Source organism: Ovis canadensis, chromosome X (assembly GCF_042477335.2).
Source record: "Ovis canadensis isolate MfBH-ARS-UI-01 breed Bighorn chromosome X, ARS-UI_OviCan_v2, whole genome shotgun sequence".
In the NCBI taxonomy this organism is placed as follows: domain Eukaryota; kingdom Metazoa; phylum Chordata; class Mammalia; order Artiodactyla; family Bovidae; genus Ovis; species Ovis canadensis.
Genome location: NC_091727.1, coordinates 130,650,930 through 130,655,901, shown reverse-complemented (window position 1 = coordinate 130,655,901; position 4,972 = coordinate 130,650,930).

The following is a 4,972-nucleotide window of genomic DNA, read 5'->3' as shown; positions in this document are numbered from 1 at the left end:
CTGTTTTATTAATTCTAATTAATTCAGACAGGGCAGGTATGACTGAGGGAACTGGGCGAAGGGGAGGGTAGAATAGAAACTGGTTTTCTCCCCACTAGGTAAATAGAAAATTCTAGACCTTACTGGAGACATTAAGAAAGCAGGATGTTCTTGCCCCTTCTTAGGGAAACATTAACCTTTTCACAATGTCCAGGGACCCTCCCTTCTTACAAGTTATTTCCTTTATTTGTTAAATGCTTATATATTTATTCTACTCATCTCTGAACCACCATTATGAGGAAGGTGAAATAGATCAGCAAATCTCCATTTGGCGATGGAGAAACTAAGGTACATATCAGTAAAGAGATTTTCATAGGGCCACACTGCTTGTATAGGTGCCTGAGTCTCCTGACTCCCCAAATAGGACTCTGCCAATCAAACAATATTCACAGCCAGTACTGAAAGCCTGCCAGAGGTTGCAGGTTGTCTGAGGAAAACAACATGTGGCCAGTAAGGTAACACTGGGGACATATAGGATCTGCTGGTCTCCCATGAGAGAAATCTGGGCAAGTAGCACCAATTCACTGAGTGAACCACTTGGAACTGCCTGTCCTGCCATGCTGGCCAGTTGGCCAGCCTGGGTCCAGCCAACTGGCCCATTAGGGGGAATGCCAAGCTTACATTTAAATAAGACATGACACCTCAACTCCAATTCCTCTACCGCTGGAGGTGTGGGAGTTTGGAAAGCCAATGATTTAGCACTGCTCTAACCTCACTGGGAATTAACCACGTTTGATGTGTAAACATGTTGACTGTGGCAACCCTAACAAGAATGGAGCCCTACAAGACTCAGCCTCCCCAGTCCCTAGACCTGGTGGCCTCAGCACACAGGAGTCTGTTAAAAGACACACTACCCTTGCATTCCTGAGGTGAGCCTTCTTTGTGGCAGAGGCTAGGACGCTACCATCCAATCCCGTTTAGAGGGAATAGTGGCAGGCAGGAGTAAGGGCAGTGGGGAGAGGGCTCTCCAAACACATGTTTAATAAGTGGTCATATCTCTGGCCTGGTACCAAGAACCCCAGAGCCCTTGACTAGAGGCCGCTGGAATTTGGAAAATGGATTAGCCTTGCTGACTCTGCTGGGCTGTGCGTGCTTAGTCACTCAGTCGTGTCCAACTCTTTGTGACCCCATGGACTATAGCCCGCCAGGCTCCTCTGCCCATGGGATTTCCCATGGTGGGTTGCCATTTCCTTCTCCAGGGGATCTTTCTGATCTAGGGGTCGAACCTGCGGCTCCTGCCTCATCTCCTGCATTGTAGGTGGATTCTTTACCATCTGATCCAGTGGGTTGCAACCTGATATGGACTCTGATGACCCACCACCTGGTAGCCAAAGCCCTTTCAGATCCATGATTTCACTACCTCCTCCAAATACCCCCAGTGAAGCAGGTCCTTTACAGGAGACAAAAGGGAGGCCCAGAGAGGTGAGTAAATTCCTTAAAGTCAGTGTCAGAATCTGAACATAAGCTTGGAAACCCATCCCACACCAAACGTGGGTCTGGGATTCTGTCTCAGAAGGTGTAAGTGGGGGGCAGCCTGTGACTCTTCAAATTCCTGCCACCTTCCTCCTCCTGTCTTTCACTCAGAATAAGGGCTTTTGAGGAAAATAGGGCACAGAGCTTCCAGCCATGTTAGGTTGACGCTTGTCTGAGAGATCCTCCTTCCTTTTAATTTGGGAAGATTCTATGGAAGGAGTTAGACTTTCATCGTCAACTAGAAAAACTGGAACAGGCATGATAAAGAGCAAGTGATCCTTTTGGGTGGTTGAGCAAGAAAAGCCTTGCTCTAGCTACTTTCCCAGAACTCTGAGTTTGGGTCCAAGTTGAACAGCTTTCAGGTCACCCCATTGCTTTCCGTCATAAAGTAATTTAGATTAGCCACAGACCCAGGGACAGTGAAGGCCATTGCAACTATTCCCTGGCCTCACGGTTCTGACCCTTGCACAAGAAGAGATGTTTCTGCCTTCCCTCATTCCTCTGATAATGGTGTGACTCATGGTTCTTCCCCCTGGGGGCCCTACTGACCCACGGCTATGTGATTATTAATAGGGGGGGAGGAGGAGGCCAAAACTGGTTTCTTGGTGGAAAGACGAACTCCAACTTTCTGAAAGACCTTCATTCAGCCAGTCAAACAGCCATCCAGCCAGCTCTCCAGCTGGCGAGCTACCAGCCAGCACACACCAACTGCCCTCTTACCTGGTGGCAGGCAATGTGCTGAAGGCTTTGACAGTAACAAGGGTGAACAAGGTAACGTCTGTGCCTAGTAGCAGGTGATACTTGATCTATGGGAGATAAGACATGCACACCCACCTGTGGTACAAGATATAATATGGTCTATCTTGTGAGAGATAAGGAAAAGTGTCACAACATAGGGGTATATCAGGGGCTAGTTAAAAACGGTTTGAAAATCCCCTAAATCCCAATCCATAGGAAAGAAGGGTCTGGCACTACTTGAGCTTCTGGGGGAAGGATGATCAAACAAACAAAACTGCTTCCTCCAGCTGAAGGACCACAGGGAATAGAGAAGTAGGGGAGAGGGCTGTACTAAGAAAGAAACAAGAGATATGCTACACAGCTAACCTGCGAGCTCCATGAGTTTGTCTCACAGGACCCTAAGTGGTTCTAATGGAGAGAGAGAGACACTGGGGCTCAGCCTCTCCCTCCTCATCTCCTTCTCCTGGTCAGGGTTCCGGAAACTGCTGGAAGCAGCAGAGGCAGTGTCCATCCGGGTAACCTGAGGCCTCTGGGCTCTCGACCAGAGGAGAAACATGTCTGTATGTGGGAGAAGGGAGAGAAGAGGGGCCCAGTCCTAAAGGAAGCCAAATGAGGCCTCACAGGGTCATCACGCAGCCCTACACTCACGGATGTGGCATTCTTTCATGCCTGCAGCTGCCTGCTCTGGAACATGCAGACCCCAGGCTGGAAAGTCCATGTGCTTCTCTTCGGTGGGCTTTGCGCTTATCTAAAGCCTTTGCCAAGTCTGGTCTTGTGGGCCCAGCGAGCGGCTCTCAGCTTTGATGAGAATTTCTGTTATCTCAATGGGAAGGTGGGGGACAAACTTCAAACAGGAAGTCCAGCAGGTTATCTCTCTCTCTTGCCCTAAAACGTGGCTCCCTACATGCTATGATATGATCACTGATAAAATATTAACAGGATGTTATCAGGAACAGTTATACAAAAACTATAATCTGACCACCCCCTCCACCTCATACGGCCCACCACCTTCCTGAGAATTGCAGCCCAGGAATTCCTAGTTAAAACTTTCCTACCATTCCCTGCTCTGGGCCTCATTTCTCTTCAAGACAAGCAGGAGGTTCTTAGGGCTTGACAAAGCAGGAAGTCACCATACAAGGGCAAACCAGGAGGTGCTGCTTTCCTGTCATCCTGAAAGTCCCATTCCTCCACTACAGCACCCTCATCACCTTATAAGTCACTTCTTAGGAGGGCCTTGAAGAACTTTCTCTTCATAAGTAAGGCCTTGTGGAGAAAACCTTGAGAAAACTCACAGGCTTTCAAACAGACATTAGGGAGTGAAATTTGGATGTGAAATTAGATGCCAAATGAGTGTGAGTAGTGTGGCAGGCAACCCAGCATTTCAGTGGTTAACTCCTTTTCTCCAATATGGCTTTCAGTTGCTGTTTAGTCGCTAAGTCATGTCAGACTCTTTTGCTATCTTCTGGACTGTAGCCGGCCAGGCTCCTCTCTCCATGGGATTTCCCAGGCAAGAATCCTGGAGAAGGTGGCCATTTCCTTCTCCAGGGGATCTTCCTGATCTAGGGATTGAACCTGCATCGCCTGCCTTGGCATGTGTATTCTTACCACTGAACCACCAGGGAAGCCCTGTGCTTTCAGAGTCTGTGATATTTGACAGAATTCTGTGTGGGTTGCTCAGGAGAAGGGCCAGTCACACCAAAAGTACAAAGAGAAGATGCTCTTGACTTGATTTCTGGAATTATACAATGGGATGCAAGAGGATGGATCAGCAACCCCACAAAGGATATCTGAGGATATTGTGAGGACTCTGCTCCCCTGGTTTTAAAGGCACTGAAGGCCCTGATTAAAGAAGTAAGTATATTTTCTGGGAAGAAACATACATTCAGTCATAGATTAACCATTAACACCATAATTTGCACTAGTTTCTCAGTTTAACCCTTAAAAGAGCCAAAATGAGATGAGGCCAATGAGTTTAAAAAATATAACATTAATTCAGAGACTATGGACACGAATTTGGGGGGGGGCAGGGGACGTCTCTGAGTAACACACACACACCCTTCAACTAAATGCTTCAACAGCTTTAAAAATGGAGATGAGGTAGGAATCAAAAAAAAAAAAAAAGAGACAAGATGAGAAAGGCAGAGCCATCTTCGCCTTGGCAATTCCAGACACATCTTGTGTGGTTAATTTTACTCTTCTCTGTGTAATAATAAACCAATATGTTCTCAAGTGTCACTTTCTCACTCCCCAAGACTTGCTCAACTCAGCACTGTCTAGAGGGGGTGGTACAAAGGAGCCAGTGGGAACACTCAAAAGCAAAGGCCAACAATTCCAAGACCTCCTGGAGTGTAAGAATAGGATCTTGGTGGCTGTTTTGGTATCAGGAAAGCTGCCAGGCAACGGCCGAGTAAAAACCCAGTCAAGAGGAAATGAATCTTCACATTGTTTGGAGGCATATTCGTTACATAAGTGAACCATTTCCTGATCATGAGGGCAGTTAAACATTGTGTGGGATTATAGAACTTTCTTCCTTGGACATTACTATTAGTGTGGGCTGGCGGTAGCATTTTCTTATCAAGAGGAAGAAGACGAGACTGATAGTTTTTAAGATAGTAGGGGATAGTGGGAAAATAGTCTGGGCTTTGGGAGCTCTTCAGCTGCACTCTTAGCTGTGTAGCCTTGGGGAGTGAGTGAAAGTCGATCAGTCATGTCTGACTTTGTG